General features: G+C 41.8%; 1 protein-coding gene across 8 annotated transcripts in view; it reads right to left on the bottom strand.

Moving 5' to 3' along the window:
* Positions 1-17,886, bottom strand: part of NFYC (nuclear transcription factor Y subunit gamma) — a 101,030-nt gene that overhangs the window by 49,938 nt on the left and 33,206 nt on the right. For 3 of the 8 annotated variants that reach the window (XM_078145470.1, XM_020983552.2, XM_020983553.2), the window contains one exon: positions 12,050-12,115. The exons of the other annotated variants lie outside the window; for them this stretch is intronic. The gene's annotated coding sequence lies outside the window, so the exon portion shown is untranslated. The remainder of the gene's footprint in view (positions 1-12,049; positions 12,116-17,886) is intronic. 8 annotated transcript variants of the gene reach the window in all.

Below are 17,886 nucleotides of genomic sequence, written 5' to 3'. Positions count from 1 at the left end.
TCCAAAAAAACCCCAAAAACAAAAACCTCACAAAGAGAAGGAGATCTGGCTGCCAGTAATCAAGCCAGTTAACACTTTATCAAACTAGAGGAGACAGAGAGTGAACTGTAATTTCTAAAACACCTCAGCAGCAAAATGTTCCATTTTTTAAAAGATTCCCCTGGAAACCTCTGAAGCTCTTGCTCTTGACAGGTAACAGGCTTATCAAATATTCCTTAACATTGAAACGCCCAAAATGGAAGCTAATGACTCTTATGAGAGAGCAAGAATCAGTCAAACAAAAACAAAAGAATGAAAAAATAGATGAAAATGTAAAATACTTCATTGGTAAAACAACTGACCTGGAAAATCGATCCAGGAGAGACAATTTAAAAATTATGGGTCTACCTGAAAATCATGATGAAAAAAAAAAAAGCCTGGACAGTATCTTTCAGGAAATCATAAAGGAAAACTACCCTGAGGGTCCTAGAACCAGAGGGTAAAACAGCCATAGAAAGAATCCACCGATCACCTCCTGAAAGAGATGCCAAATTGAAAACACCAAGGAATATAGTAGCCAAATTCCAAAACTACCAGGTCAAAGAGAAAATACTGCAAGAAGCCAGCAAGAAACAATTTAAATATCATGGAACCACAGTCAGGATTACACAGGACCTTGCAGCTTCTACATTAAGAGATCGTAAGGCATGGAATATGATATTCCGTAAGGCAAAGGAGCTTGGATTACAACCAAGGATCAACTACCCAACAAAAATAAGCATGACCGTTCAGGGGAGAAGATGGATATTCAGTGAAATAGGGGACTTCCAAACCTTCCTGATAAAAAGACCAGAGCTCAACAGAAAATTTGATCTTCAAATACAAGACTCAAGAGAGACATAAAAAGGTAAACGGGACAGAAAGAAATAACGTTATTAATAAGGGCAAACTGTTTACATCCCTACAAGGGAAGATGACACTTGCAACCCTTGAGAACTGTATTATTACACCATGTTAAAGGTGGATACTTAAAGGGGGTGGGTATAAGTTGACTTTGATGTAATGATAAAAAAAAATCTAATTAAGTGGGTTAAATGGATCTAAGTAAGTGGATTAATCTGTACTGAGAGAAAAGGAAAGGAGGAGGCAGACAAAGTTAAATTACATTACAGGAAAAGGCACAAAAACCTATTACAGCAGAGGGAAAGAAGGGAGGGAGATGAGTATTGTTTGAACCTTACTCTCATCAGATTTGTCTCAAGAAGGGAATAACATAATCAGTTAGGTACTAATATTGATAGACTTAACCCTTCTCAGCAATACAAGGATCTAAGACATCTGCTCATGATGGAAAAAGCTATCCACATCCAAAGACAGAACTATGGAGTTTGAATGCAGATGGAAGCATACTATTTGCTAATTTCTTTCTTCTGTTGTATTTTGTTTCCTCTTTCTGGTGGTTCCTCCTATTGGTTCTAATTCTTTCTTACAACATCACTAATGTGAAAATATGTTTAATAGGAATGTATATGTTTAGCCTATATCAGATTGCGCACCATCTTGGGGAGGGAGGGAGGGAGGGAAGGGGAGAAAAATTTAAAACTCAAAAGCTTATGGAAGTAACTGCTGTTGAATCAAAATAAATCAAAAAAAAAAAACACGACATGCCCAGACACTGAAAAGATGTACCAAAAGTCATCATACATTAGGAATACAAAGGAATATAGGATTTGATTACATATTACCTGGTTTCTATACTCTAAACCTTTAGGCCCTAGCCATAACCCTTTACGCCAGTGTCTTTTATAGTCAGCCCAGGCCCAACATGTTACAGTTTTATAAAGTAACAACCTTCCAGTGGTAATGAGAAAATGATTTTTTTTTTCAGGGAGAGAGGATGGGTAAGACTGCCTCGTATAGGGTACCAAATTGCTCCCTCTTCTCAGCCCGGCCGCCCTCCCCACACTATCCAAAGGACTGAGCTAGAAGACTCAGTAGGGCTGAATGCAGAATGCAGGCCTCTGAAGACCTGCTGAATCTAAAGGAGTCTCTCTCTATCAGAAGCCTGTTAGTGTGCCCTTTTAAAAAACTTTTCATCTTCTATTGCCTGCTGCATCCAGGAAGCCAATAAAAATGAGATGCCAGTTACATAGTACTCCATACACTCTGTGATTTGTACAGGAATATAATTATTGTATAAATGGTTAAGTTAAAACTTTTATGATGCAATGAGTCACTTGCTATCTCAGAGAGGACAGTTCCCACCCATGCCCCTGTTCTATCATAGGTCGAACAGTTTTTACATTTTTAAAAAGCTGGTTTAGATCTGCCTCCCTTGATTACCTTACCACCTACCAACCCACAAACCCCTTTTCCATGTCAGAGCACCAAGCCTAAGATGAATCCAAAATTCTCAAACCACAGTAACTGTTCAGGTAAGGAAGACAGACTGCTCTTTACTGAGAAGCACTGTTAAGATCTAAGCAATGTGTAAGTAAGCTGGGCATGTGGGCTTGACTTCCCTGACCTCTTGACTTTTACAGCTGTTCCCACCCTGAGCTCCAGAGTTAAGAGATCATCTACTCCAATACTTTCACTGGAAAAATGAAGAGCCTGAGACCCAGAAAAAGAATGGACTTGCCCAAGGTCACCCAGCTTCACAGATGCAGAACTGGCTCCCAGAGCTGAGTCTTCTGACCGTAAGCCCAGAGCCTCCCTCCTTGACACACTCAAAGACTTCAAGATTTCCTGGCCCCTGGCAAGGGCACAGTCTCACTCTGAGCTCAATTCTACTCTCTTCACCAAATGATATCTTGGCCCTGTCATCTTGCAATGCCATGGAGATTCTTTTTCTTCTTTCTTTTTTGGAAGATGACTCTTCAATGATCTTTATTTGTTTCACTTCCTTTCCAAGGAAACAACACAAATATATTATATTCAATCAAAAGCAGAGATTTCTGGAATCTCAGTTCAAATCCCAGCTCTGCCACTTAGTTATATGTTGACCTTGGCCCAGGCACCAAGCGCCTTAGTTTCCTCATCTGTAAAATAAGGACTTTAGGGAACTAGATGATCAATAAGATCTCTTTCTAGCTCTAAATATTATGATCATAATCTTCTGAACTCTCAACTACTAGGATCCCATGATCTAGCCCCTCCCTCGGAGATGCACAAACCTTCACTAACTTTTTCAATCATTGTATCTCCAAACTGAAGAGAACAAAAAAATGCCTTTTTTCTAGAAAAGGGCTCCAACAAGAAAGATTAGTATGCCATAGGATACTGCTGCCTGGGATACTGGAGCCTGTGCCAAAAGTTATATAACAGAACAGGCTAATCATCAGAAAAGAGAAGAAGGGGAGGGAGGGGGCGCAGTGCAGAGGAGAGATGGGAAAGAAAGAGAAAGTTATGGTGCCATATCTAACTTCTATGATACCACTACCTTAGATACAGTTTTCCAGACTGTAAAAGAAAAGGCCCAAGCTATGCTACTACAAGTACAATTTTTTGCGCCTACACCCATGGAAATCCTTGTCCTTCAGGGCTCAGTTCTAATGTGTCTCCTCCTTGAGGTAGCCTCTGTTATCTCCTGTTAGGACCTATTTTTCCTTTTCCTTCTTTCTCAGCTCTCATAGGTCACTTCTGTGCTTCTCATGTCCTACTTTGTAGCAGCTGTTTGTATGCCTTATTCCCCTACCATGACGGCAGGAACTATGCCCTTAGGGACAGAGTTGAATGAACAATGGACTTGGTGCTGAAGATCTCTGTTCATATTCTCACTCTGTCAATTACTAGCTATGTGTCCTTGGGTCAGGCAGCCTGATAAGGTGGACAGGGCACCTGACTAGAGTCAGAGGTCATGGCTTTTGAGTCATGGCTCCACCATTAACCAGCAATATAACCTTGAGCAAGCCATTTCCTATGTCTGGGCCTCCATTTTCCCCACTCAAAAAAGGGAAAGAGTTGGACTGGCTGACCTGGAAGATCACCTTCCAGACCTTAGGCTCTATGATCCCTGAGCCTATAAAACAAGAGATAATAACCCTTCTACAGCCCACTTCATAGGGCTGCTGGGAAAAAAAGCTTTTTGTCAACCCGCACATGCTTTATGCAGGTAGATTATTATTGATAATAAAAGAGATAAAAACGTACGTGAAAGCGTGTGTCAAGGTAAAGCACTACAAAGATGAAAAGTATTACCTTTATAAGAATAGCAGCACCTCCTGTGACTGTCTATAGCACTTTGAAAAGCACTTGACTCACAGTGACCCTGTGAGGTAGGGGACGGAACTATGATAATCTCCTACTTACAGTTAGGCAAACTGAAGCTTATCCAAGATCACACAGTAAGTAAATGTCAGAGATGGGACTGGAGCAACAAGTCCAGGGGACATTTGCTGCATCAAACTCTCTTTCTCCTAGCTCTGTCCCAGTCAGATTACAGACACCTGGTCCCTCCCCAAGACAATGAGGATCTTGGTCAGATCCTTACATAAATGGGTTTGGGAAAGTAACTATTAATTTGACTGCCCTAGGCTAACTTTTCCAAAATAAAACCAAAGCTGGATTTGGTATTTTCAGACTTTTTGCTGATATTAAATTCTAAGTATAGATTCAAATCTGATTTCTGGAACTTACCAGACATCCCTTGGCCTTCCTAGGAGCTTTATTCACATAGGCCAAAGGGAATGGGGTGCTCTAGTAGGGAAAGTTGATTTCTGTGCACTCTAAGACACAAGGATTGAATGCCTACGGAAAAGCAGAGTGATGTGATTAAATAAAAGCGGGGGGGGGGGGGAGGCGCCGAACAGGGTAATATACGCAGTAGCCCGGTGAGCTTTTAATTAAAGATGGTTAAGATTTCTGCTGAACCAAGCAAGAGAATGCTAGGCTTATTGCCAGAACTTTATTACTTTCAAACCATTATATGCCAGAGAACAAACCTCCCCACACTCTGAGAACCTATTAGAGAGTCTGTGTAACTTAGCTCTATTGGAGACCAGTCCCTCAGCTACTGATCAATGCCACTTGTTCTATGTGACAGTATACCCAGCTCCAATCCCAGGGGCTAAGCTGTGAACCTGCTTTTCAAACTGCCTTCTGGGAAACCATTCCTAAGGTCCCCAAAGACCAAGAACCTGAGCTTGCAGTCCGCTGTTCTGTTTAGGACTGGCTCACGAGGACATATAAAATTTCAAACTGGCAACAGACCCGCCTTTACAAGAAAAAAAGATGCCTAAGCATCAAATGTATTCTACTTACTATCCTCACCACCACCATCTTTCGGCTCTAAGCCAAACCATACCGTTGTGATCAGGCTGGTAAAAATAAATATACCACAACTAGTAGAACTAATGAAACTGGAGTAGGCTGACTGGGAAGGAGGGAAGAGAAAAGGCTTGTAGAAGGTCCACATTCTTTGAAAGCGTATAATCACCATGCCATGTACTATCAGTTCAAGTGTAAACATACAGACCAACAAGTGCCAAAGGCTGGGCAAGAAGGGAAGCCTCCAGACCCTGAGACAGGGCTCTGGAAACTTTCTGAGGAGCCACAGGGCAAAATGACTCTCTGTGTGCACAGGGGGGCCATTGAAACCATGCAAACAGGCGGCCCTACAAGTTTTGGAGGAGCCAGGGCCCCAACTCTAAAGAGAACAAGAGGCCAGAAAAACAGTCACTCTCCATTCTCCCTGCAAGTCTTTTCACACTTAGTGGGCCTGGGAAGCCAGAGATGCACAGAATGTCTCTGTGTAGTACAGTAGGATCTGTACTACACCCCCAGCCACTGAAAAGAGGAAACCCAAAGAAAAGGGAGAACAGGTAGAGAAGCTAAACGAAGAGTTTATTTAAAAACCTTGCTCAAAGGTGCTTGCCTGCTGTGAAGTGAAAACTGGTCATTATTCAGAGGAAAACCAACCCTCTCTTTGCATTTTCTACATAGAAGCAGTGTCCTTAAGCTAGAAAGTACCTCAGAGAGCCGTTGGGCCCACCACTCCGGCATCTAAAACTGTGGCAGTGTGATTCAGCTCCTGAAGGCCAGGATTAGCCACATCACTCATCTCTACCATAGGCACACCTTGTCTTCCTCCTTCTTACCTTCTCCTTCTCATGCTAACCCCACCCCCCCTTTTTCTTCCTTCTTCCATGACTGCCTCAGTCATGGAAGACAGGAGGCACAAGGTGGTAGAAAGACCATTGGATATGGATTCAAAAGACCTGGGTCACCTGAAAACTATCCCAAATTTGGTCCCAATCCACCATTCCAGATTTATTTCCTATTATTCTCCTTCACTCACAAAAGGTTACAGCCAAACCATACTAGTATCTGTTCTCTGAACTTTGCATCCCATTTCCCATCTATCTCTTATACCTGCAATGCACATCCCTTGTCCCTTGCCCTCTCACTCTCCTGATCAACGGTTAGTACCTCTTCTCCCACCTTGATTTACCTTCACCAGGAATGGGGAACCTGTTGCCTTGAGGCCTCAACGCTGAAGGTTCCCCACTCCTAACCTTGACTTACTTACATGTGTCTATGTACAGGCTGCCCCAAAAGTCTCAGTGCTACTTTAAGATTTAACAGCTTGAAAGTGCACTGAGACTTTTGGGAGACCCTGCACTGTTATGCCCCTTACAAAGATAGGCTCCATGAGGGCAGTGACTATTTTGTTTCTGTGTCCTCGGCACCTAGTACAATGCTTTTCATAATATAAGTGGTAAATGCTTGCTCTGCTATTTCCTAGCTATTTGACCTTGAGCAAGGCACCTAACCTCTGTGAGCCTCAGTTTCCTCACCTGTAAAATGAGGGACTGTACTCCATTTTCTCTAAGGTCCCTTCAAATTCTAACATTCTTGGGAACCATGAACTCCTCTGCCTCAATGTCCTTAAATGTACAATGAAGAGAATACTTAAGCTACCTAATTCACAGGGTCGTTTTGAAGGATGTTCTTCTGCAAACACCCAAATCCTACAGACATGAATGCCAGTGGCATATGTCTTGCTAGTGGCCCTGTAGGACTAAGGGTCAGAAGCCTTGGAGTCTTGAGTGTCCTAGGGTTTTTTCTGACTCGACTACAACCTTTTGGGCAGCCTTTGGCTGGTCAATGCACTTCTCTGAGACCAAGTCTCCAAATCCATATGTTGTGGGTGATACCTGCCCTACCTCGGTAACCCCGCTATTATAAAGGGAAAGGGTGCAAGTGAATACAGCACTATTATAGATATAAGGTTCTCAAAGATATGAAATCCTGACCTGACTCTAAATCCAAAACAGGCAGGGAAGCTGGCCCATTCTCAAAGACCACGTCCTGACATTCTGATTTCATGAAGGGTAAGTAAAATTAACAAAGTGAGATTAAGCTATGCTTCAACATTTCTAAAGTAACATGGGACAAATCTGCACCACTGTGCATCACAACTCCTCTTCACTTAGTCAGGTAGACAACAAACATTTAAGTGCTTCCAATACACCAAGTCCTGAGCTAAGCACTGGGGAGATACCAAGAAAGGCAACAGGGTCACTGCTCTCAAGAAGCTCAGAGTCTCAGGGGGGAAGACATCAAGGTTGTTTATTTCAATTTTCCCATGCAAGTTATCACTGGTAACATACTGTACTCTGCTGTTTGCTGTCACCCCCCAAGTCTCCTAAAAGTGTGATTCTTTTGAGACAATGGTATTCTATAATAAAAACAATAATGGCTCATATTTATATCATACTTGTTTGCAAAGTCTTTTCTATACATTATATAAGCAGGATCAATGGAAAAGTACTTCATAGCCTGACAATGGTAATATGGTAGAATTTTGGTGTGAAAAAGATATGGTTTTGGGAGAAAACAATTTCAGATTACTAAAAAATCTTATTATTCCTCCAAAGGAAACAGGGAACATCCTTTATCATGAGACACAGAGCTGAAGAACAGGATAAAGGTAGAGGAAGGGATTTTCTTTGAAGTCACCCTATACGAGTCCCCTGTAAGAAGCCTCATAGGTGATCCAACCAGCTTCTCCCCATCACAGATGTCAATAACTAATGAAAAAATGGGGAGTGGGGGGAGGGAGAGGACTTCATCTCACTGCTAGAGGCATGGAAATACGGTATTAGAACATGAATGGGGTTCCCTCAATTTGTAAACAGAAAATTATTTCTGCATCATTTTTAATCTGTTAAACTTACAACCAACAAATGAATTTAAAATAAGCGGTGCAGAAGACACTAGGCAGAAGTACGTAGGACATAAATCACTAGGAACTGGGATGCTACAGTGACCATCAGTGACTAATCAGTTTTTGTGTCAAGAGCACCACAGACATAATTCTTGAAATATATTTGTAAAGGTACTGTAGTGTAGTAGAAAGAACTGGATGTGGAGCCAGGAGACCTGTTCAAATACCTTTAAGGTCCCTTGCAGCCTCAGTTTCCTTATGTTTCAAATGCAGATAATGATCTATAACCCATATCCCAAGGCAATCAAATGAGCTAATTTGTGTAGAAATGTAGGCATTACTACTCCATCCAACACCTCACCATTCAGTGACATTAGGAACTGTGGATTCTTTGCTATATGGGAGGAGGTAGAGGAAGGCAGAGTCCAGAGATAGTGGCCTCAAAGGAAATGACAAAAAAGAACTCCATTTCGGGGCTCACTCAGAGGTTTAAAGGACTCAAGCAGCTCAGACAGGGGGCAGGGTACCAACCTGAAAGAATTTTCCTGATTATTCATTTGGAACATGTGACCAAAATTTCTTGAGCTATGTTAAGTGTCAACTCTTAAGAGGCTCACTTCAATTGTAATCTGACAGCAAAAAGTAAAACACATTAGCTGACTCATGTGCTTAATTGTAAACAGACTCTCTAATCAAGAACTCCCAAACATATGGGAATGTTTTTCCTACCAAGTATCTATTTTCCCCACCCATTGACCTGTTCTCCTTTCCATTTTCCTGCCTAAATTACTCCCATTTTTCTCTGTAACTACTGTTCTGCTCTCATTCATCCCCTGTTCCCTGCTCTGTAAATTTCTCCTCTAGGAGTCCAACTTCTGAGGGTGGTTCTTAAATGAGACACACAATCTACTATTAGACACAAACTTTTGAGGTTAGTGAGATCTGGAGCAAGCCTGTATTCCACTAGCAGATTCTTCTAAAAGCCAGGGCCACCTCCCCACCACAGTGAAGGGGGCCAGAAAGCAATGAACATTCTACATACTCTATAAATGTCTGTTGAAGTGAATTAAGTTTTGTAATTTTACCTTTTCCCAGAGTCCTTGCAGACTACGATTCTTGCTACACATTTAACAAGTCACGTGCTTTCTTCTCCATCCCAGGCCCAAGGACTACCACCAGTCTTCTCCTAGTGTTTATAGGATGTTCCTTAAGAACAATCAGCTCTGGGTCAGCTAGGTGGACTTACTGTGACCCTGGGCAAGTCACTTAACCCTGACTGCCTCACCCAAAAAAAAAAAAAGAGCAATTAGTTTGGGGTGGCTAGGTGGTAGAGTGGATAGAGCACCTGCCCTGGAGTCAGAAGGACTTGAGTTCAAATCCAGCCTCAGACACATGATACTTATGAGCTGTATGACCCTGGACAGGTGCCCTACTGCCTCACCAAAAAAAAAAAAAAAACCTCCCTGACATCCCTAGGCCAAATTCTGAAGCACAAATGTTTGAAATTTGTAGAGGGAGAAAGTCCTTGTTTAATTTCTTTTCTCTTTATTTTCTCCCCACAACATGGATAACGTGGAAATATGTCTTGCAAAACTTCATAAGTATAATGGTTATTTATTTCTTGCCTTCTCAATGGTAGAGGAAGGGATTGAGGGAGGAATTTGGAACTACAAATAAAAACAAAAAAAGGAGAAAAAAAGAAAATATAACTGCTTAGGTGTGTAGTAACATAAAAGCACTAATCATGCCTTTAGAAGTTGCCACTGCCTAACTCCCCACCACCCACTCCCATCCTCCACCTTACAGAACAAAATCACCCATCTAGCCGGATTTGACAGGGGGTGCCATTTTAAAATGGCAGATTCTGCCAGCTGAGTAACCTACTTAAAATTGTTGTAGTATTAAAACTTTGCTTTGCTAAAGGAAGGACTCAGTTAAAAACAAGGACAGAGTAAGAAGGAAGTAAATATGAGTCTGGACTCTGCCAATTCACTGACAACCTGAAATTCCAGCCAAACTCTATCTACTTGGCTCCTAACAAAACCTTTTATTGTAAGAGAAGGGACTAATCAAGCCCCTCTAATGTGTAGGCTAACTCACAGAATCCTTAAATTCTTTAAAAGCTCAGCTTTATGGGTCATCTTTCCTGAAACCTTTCCTGACCCCCCCTATTCCTCAAATCACCATATTTAAATGGTGTATCCCTTAAAAGAATATAAGCACCTTGGGAACTGTTTCTTTTTTCCCCTTTATCTTCAACACCTAGTACTCACCTTGCACACAGCAGGGGCATAATCAATGCTTGAACTAAACTGACTACTCCAAAAAAGCTTATTATACACAGATACAGGCAGTAATAATGACAAATGACTCCATGATCTGGGAGTAAGAGTCCTCATTTACATAATGAAGGAGTTGGACAAGATGATCTCTAAGGTCCCTTCTAGTTCTAACATTCTGTAATTTGTACAACATTTTATATTTTCTTAAGTATCTTTCCACCTATTATCTCATTCGATCCTCACAGCTGACCCAAGAGTATATAAAACAGGATTTATTATCTCCATTTTCCATATAAGGAAACAAATCCTAGGGAAGTTATGTTTTCAATCTATCATGTCCACTATGTGCAAGGGGGTGAGCTAGGGGCCCGGGACAGAACCAAAACCAAAGCCAGTCCAGTCCTTAAGAAGCTTACATCCCACTGTTCCAAATCACAACCAAGTCTATGGCAGACCTCAGGCAGAAAGAGCCTCCTAACCTTCCCTGGAGCACTAGGTGGCGCAGTGGATAGAGCACAGGCCCTGAAGTCAGGAAGACTCCTTCCCGAGTTCAAATCTGGCCTCAGGACACTTACTAACTGTGTGACCCTGGACAAGTCACTCAACCCTGGTTGCCTCTGTTTTCTCATCTATCAAATGAGCTGGAGAAGGAAATGGCAAACCACTTCAACATCTTTGCCAAGAAAACCCCAAATGGGGTCAGGCATGACTGAACACAACTGAACATTCCTCCCCCATACCAATGCTGCTTCCTACTAAAAGGCCCATCCATTCTCAGATGAATGTAACCTAAAAATAAAAGCTTGCAAGTTCTTACTCAGCCTGGAACAAAAATCAAAGCAGTCTTTGAACTTCAGCTCTGTAAAAGGAAGGATTTGGACTATGTAACTATAACCACTAAGGTCCAATCTAACTTGTTCAAGTACCATACACGAGTGTTGGATTTTCCTGATTATCCAGTCTGTAAAATTCCTTAGATACCTTGAGATTTTCTGATTGTGTTTCTTACAGATTTCAAATGGACACAAGCTGGAGTTGAGAAAGCTGATTTTTCTCCAACTTGCTGCAGGAAGTACAATGTTGGGAAAAGAATACCGGACTTGAGATTCCAAAGACCGAGAAGCCCTCTGACTGCATGATGGGCTGGGTGATTGCTAGCTCTGTGATATTAGGCCAATCAATGTGCCTCCTCTGGGCTTTACAGATCAGGAGAGGAGGCTGGATGTTTGCTAAGGTGGTTTACAACCTGTGACCCAATGTCTGTGCATCAACACACAGACTGGACTATATGATGTTAATTAATGCAAAAACTGAAACTGCCAATAACGGGGATAGAAAGGCCTGGCACTATCATATTCACTCCCTGGAGGGCTTAGAAAGGAAAAGCAACACTCATCTTTTCAGAGCAGGCACTAAAGAAAGCCCTTAGCCCAACCTAGCACCCTTGTCAAAAGATGTTTGCATAGCTGCATACTACGGGAAGGATCATCTGGCTGAAGTCTTCACAATTAATTGAAATCATAGCCACGGGCATACTGTAATGGTGGTGACATGCTACAAAGTAGAATGCAAAGTGCATGGGACTTCAGAGTCAGGAGGTCAGCATGTAAATCCTTACTCTGCTACTGATCAGCTGTATGCTCTTGAAAAATCACTTCACCATGCCAAGCCTCAGTTTCTTTATCTGTAAAACAGGAAGGATAACATGATCTCAGAGGTTGTTGTAAGAACAATATTTTGAAAACCTTAAAAGTACTATAGAAATCTGTTTTCTAAAACACAGGGCTAACCAGGCTGCTCATCTCCTCAAGAAGCTTCAGAAGTTCCTAATCATCTCAAGGCTCAACAACAGACTTGTCTGCTGGGCATTTAAAGCCCCTTCACATTCTGGCTCCAGCCTACCTTTCCATGTTCCCTATCTTCCACTTTCCCATGTTTGCACAGGCTGATCACCCCACCCCAGTTGTTAATGCTCTCCATCTCCCCAAAAACATAACTTCATCTACACTTTATTTAGCTCCCTAAAAGAACGGGAGGTTCTTGAGGGCAGGGACTCTTTTTGTCTTTACACCCTCAGCGCCTAACAAAGTGTCTGCAACAAAGGACAGTACTTAAATGCTCACTGAAGCAATGTGTATGAAATAGCTATTATTTTTCTTAAAACCAAGAACCAAAATACAAGGTCAACAGAAAGATGCATGGCAGGAGTAAGTCAACTACAACACATTACCAAAAATGACTTGTGTGTGAAATGTATCATACCAGTTACTCACAAAATATCGAAAGAACCAGAGGAAGACCTTCAGGTCACAGAAAGACATGGATAATAAGAAACCAGAGAGGGGTTGTGACCTGGACCAATGCAAAAAGTAACTACATCAATGAGATTCAGGATCCACTTACTAATAAGATAGATAACAATTTCCAAGATGCAGCCACTATGTCAGTCAGCCAGCCTATCTCATCAGAGGGTACAAGGCAGCTGAAGAAAATACAGGCTTTGGTACTACGGCTAGGAAATTTACTTGCAATGGAAGAGATGCAGCAAAGCCCACTGTTATATAGGTCTAGCTAACAACCCATGAGGCCAAAGGCTAGAATTCAGTGGGGAAGTACCATATATGCAGAATAACAAGAAAGCCTTCAACTACCAGGGCCTGTAATTGAGGAACCTTAAAGATCATCTAGTCCAACATACTCATTTTATAGATAAGGAAATGGGGATCAAGAAGGGAGGAAAGAAACAAGCATTTATTAAACACCTACTGTGTGTCAGGCACTGTGCTGAACACTTTACAAATATTATCTCATTTAAGCCTCACAATAACCCTAAAAAGTAGGTGCTATTATTAACCCCATTTTACAGTTTAGGAAACTGAAGTGGACAGAAGTAAAGTGAAGTGACTTGCCCAGCGTCACACAGCAAGTGAGAGTCTGAGGACACATCTTAATTCAGGTCTTCCTGACTCCAGACCTGGTGGCCTAGACCCTACACCCTAGCATCCAGAGAGCGAAAAGGATTTTCCCAAGGTCACAAACCAATGGGACAATGAGTACTAAAACCCAGATCTCTCAGCTCCCAGGTTAGCATTCTGTGCAACACACTGCACTAATCTGCTAAGTAATTCTGGGCAAATCCCTTTTCCTCTGAGTCTTGGTTTCCCCAAGTTCAAGATGAGGGGTGTGGACTAGATTAGATGGTCCCCAATGTGCCTTCCAGTTCCTTTTCTACTTAACTCTTTTGAGGGAAAAAAGGAATCCATTTCTCTGAGTCAGGATTTTGACAAAGCTAGAACTGTGTTTCTCATATGGGTTAACCAACCATTTTTGAGAGTTTTCATTAGTGTGCACGTCCCATTAGCTAACGAGGAAGAAATGGTCATGCAGACTTGGCCACTGCCATCAGATAACCTGGCTTGAAGTTAACCATCACCATCCCTATCATCGACCTGCTGTTGTCCTTATTTCAGATTTTATGTTGAGGATAATTATGAAATGCTTAGCCTAGAAATTAATATTGTGAGCACTATGTTCTACTCTGAATCTAAATATAGCCTTTCACATTGAAAGCCCTGCTAAATCCCCTGGATGGAGCCAACCCATCCAGCTCCCAGTAATTTACTATCTGTACGTACCTGCCACTCTTTAGTGTTCACCTGTTCATGGGGCTGTAAATTACTTGCTGAGGATTTGTGGTAAAATTACTGCCTGTGGTCTGTTTTAGGTGCTTTTATGTGTGATGCTATTGTCTGGGGCTTTGCAAGACTAACCTGGGTAGTGCCAGCCCCAACTCAGCTCAGCAGGAATTCAAAGCAAGCAAGCCCAACAGCCTGGGCCTTTGTAAGTGATATGTATAGAGAGAATTCCTAACTCTAAACTCAGGGAAATACTGTCTAACATCTCTATAGGAATAGAACTTGGAAGGCTTTGGTTGCAAAGAAACACCACAAAACTGGGATATAACTGAAAGCCCAAGACTCAGAACCACACTTCTCTGCATTCAGCCCTCAATCCTATACACATAAATAAATGCCCAAATTTAGTAGTAGCTCAAAGTTCAGAACTACATAACACAACCCCAGTTATCAGTGAAAACTGGCTTCCTAATCTGGATATTTCAGTACAGAGAATGGTTTCCTCCCTGTATCATTTAGGTAGTTGTGTCTTCGAAGACATGACCAGAGAAAAGTGTTACCGCTAAGAAAAAAAAAAAAGGAATCCAATGGATCTTTAAAGTCCTTTCCACCTGTGATAGTCTATTATGTTCTATGATTCCTTCTAGTCCTGACATTCCTTAATTCCATGCTCTTTGCTCTGGTCATTTTAGCCTCCTTTCTTCCTTTGAACCAAGGTCACAGGCTAAGTTACACTACTTTTAAAAGTTAAACATTTACCAAGCTTATTTTCTTTTAGCTCTTCTTTACACTAGAGGGGCCTCCCTCCACTCCTTCCCCCTCTGACCTCCCTTTTCCAAAGACACGGAGCCATAACAGCATTTATAGCAAACTCTTTTCACTTAGAAAAAAATACATTCCACTGAGCACCACAGAAGCAGAACTGGGTTTTCAGGGGAGAAACATGGGAGACAGGCAGATATAAGAGTAACACCAGTGGGAACTGACCAAATGAGTAAATTTTATCTAACTGGAAAAGTATAGAAGTTCTAAAGACTAGAGATCCCACTCAGTGAAAAGCTGAAATAATTGACTGCAAAACAAACTGAATTTCTAGGAAGTGTGGACATACCACTAAGTTCTCAACAACCTTGCAGGCATTTACAATGATTACATATTCCAGAGCTCCAAGGAGCATTAGGGACCATCTGGTCATGGAATCTCAGAAATCATCTACTCCAACCCATACCCAAGTCCTCTCTGCAATTCCCTCATCTGACCATAAGGAAACTGAGTTTCAGAACGAAGCCATTTGCACAAAGTCACATGACTACTAAATGCTAAAGTCAGGCCTGGACCTAGGTCTTCTGAATTCCACTATAGATCTCTTTGGTCCCTATGCCACACTGGCTCTCCAAACTAGTAATTCAATACTCCTTAAGTAAATTTATGATAGCTTTCCCAAGGCAAAGACACACTGGTAATTGAAACTTTCAGACAAGACTCTGAAAAGCCAAATAGAATTTCAATCTTAGACCACACACAACGTGACAGGTGATGCTAAAGGATAAATCCAGGGTAGGACCATAGGCTCTAAATGGAGAAGAGGTGTCCCTCATTTTACACCTGAAGAAACCGGAAGCCCCTTTGTGACTTGCTTAAAGGTCCCACAAGTCAAAAGCAGTAAAGTCAGGATGTCAATCTAGGTCCTCTCAACTCTGAACCCAAGGCTCTTTCCACTAGGGCAATTCAAGAGGGCTTTGTTTTTATTGGTACTTGGCTCTCTCCCTCTCTCCTCCTAAATAAATCTCCATTTTTCTCATTAAAGGGTGAATTAAGGAACTGTAATATGTTTATTGCCTCATCACATTAGGCTCTAAACAATTTATTATTTTAAGAAGAGACTCTGCAAACTAGCTTCCCTGACAACTGTGTTATTCATGAAGTTTGATTCCCATACAGGTGCACTGAGTGCGTATTTTCTACTTCCTTCTAATGGAGGGAGGATGTCCAGTCTCTGGGCTGTCTCAGCCAGGTGGCCACCATTAGTCTCCATGCTGATTCTCAGCTTTTAGAGGAAGAAATGACTAAGAAATTCCATCCTAACTTGGGAGCAAGTGGAGTTATGCTATCATAATGGGATTTAAAGGCAACCATAATAGTAACAACCACAATTATATTTATGTAGCACTTTTTATCCATTATCACATTAAAGCCTCACAAAAGCTCTGTGAGGTGGATACTTTCACCTCCATATCAAATGAGAAATTGAGGCAGGACTTAAGTATCCTCAGTTCAAATGAAAGAACCAGGATTAAAGTGGAAGCCTAATTCCAACACCACACAGTTCCCACATCTCATCTTTTTCTTGCCACCTCCACCTCACATTTCTCCAGTGCTCTAAAGCTGACAAAGAACTTTCCTTAAAATATGATTGTGAGCAGTTCCAGTATTACTGCCCCCGGGTTATAGAGGAGACAGAGGCTAAGAAAGGGGATGCCATGCATCACCTAGTAAGTCCAAATCCAGCCCTTTCTTCACCACTTCAGGCTGCCCCCTAATGGGCAGACTAATAAACAGTCTTGCTCTTGAGACTTTTCAGCTGATTACACTCTCCATCTGTTCAGGTGCCCTTCTGTGTATGAGAGGTTAGAAAGCAACACTGTTCAACTGTACTTAAAAAAAAAGTTAGGGTCAGGGTGAAGAATCAAAAATGGCCCAGATGAAGAAAGAGGGGTTAGGTAGCTATTGTCCTTCTCTCTCAATACGTGGCCAGTCCATGAAGCCTTTAGAAACCAAACCATCCTCAGTTTCCCTATCTGTAAAATAAGGATCATGTTCCTTATACTACCTACCTCACAGGCTGTAAGAAAAGCACTTGGAAAACCTTTACATAACATAGTCATATGTTATTACTATTATTATTACTGTTCCAATGTAGAAGTTGATGAACTAAATACGACAAATCTAAACTATATCTTGGAGTCAAAACTCCCAGGCTGCCTATCACTCATCAACTCTGCAATAGTAAAGAAGTCATTTGCCTCTTTCAAGTCAAATTTGCAAAATGAGAATAGTAATACCTACCCCACAAGGCTGCCAGTAGGACTAAATGGAAACATTCCAAGTAAAGCAGAACATCACATTTGGAGTCTGGTTCATAGCCTGACTTATACAAATTCAAGCAAGTTCCTTCCCTAATGTGGGTGGGCCTCAGATGCCTCCTCTGTAAAGTGAGGGGGCTCGACTGGATGATGTCAAATGTCCCTTCCAGCCCTAAATCCTAAATGCTATAGAAACATTAGCTATCAACATTAACTGTAGGGGTAGCTAGGGGTTGCAGTGGATAGAGCACCAGTTCTGGATTCAGGGGGACCTGAGTTCAAATCCAGCCTCAGACACATAACACTTAGTAGCTGTGTGACCCTGGGCAAGTCACTTAACCACATTGCCTAGCGCACACACCCCCTCCCCCAAACAAACATTAATTGTGAGTGATAAGCATAACTGGAGGCAAACCTGTGTAGCCAGTCAATCAGCATTTATTAAGTGCCTACTATGTGCCAGGCCCTGTGTTAAGTGCTAGGGAATACAAGGAAAGACAAAAGGCAATTCTTGCTCTCAAGGAGCTCAGTCTAATGGGGAAGACAACATGAAACAGCTATGCATGGACAAGATCAATGTGAAATATTCAACAGAGAGAGGTACTAGAATGAAGAGGAATTAGGAAAGGCTTTCTGGAGAAGGAAGCCAAAGAACCCTGGAGGCCTCTATTGTAAGTCCAGCTCTAGATATCAACAACCAACTGGCTGCACGATCTTGGGCTAGTTACTTCCTCTCT

The sequence above is a fragment of the Phascolarctos cinereus genome, unplaced genomic scaffold, assembly GCF_003287225.1.
Source record: "Phascolarctos cinereus isolate Bilbo 61053 unplaced genomic scaffold, phaCin_HiC Scaffold_726;HRSCAF=1367, whole genome shotgun sequence".
In the NCBI taxonomy this organism is placed as follows: Eukaryota; Metazoa; Chordata; class Mammalia; order Diprotodontia; family Phascolarctidae; genus Phascolarctos; species Phascolarctos cinereus.
Note: the sequence above shows the minus strand (reverse complement) of the source record. Positions and strands in the feature narration are given on the sequence as shown.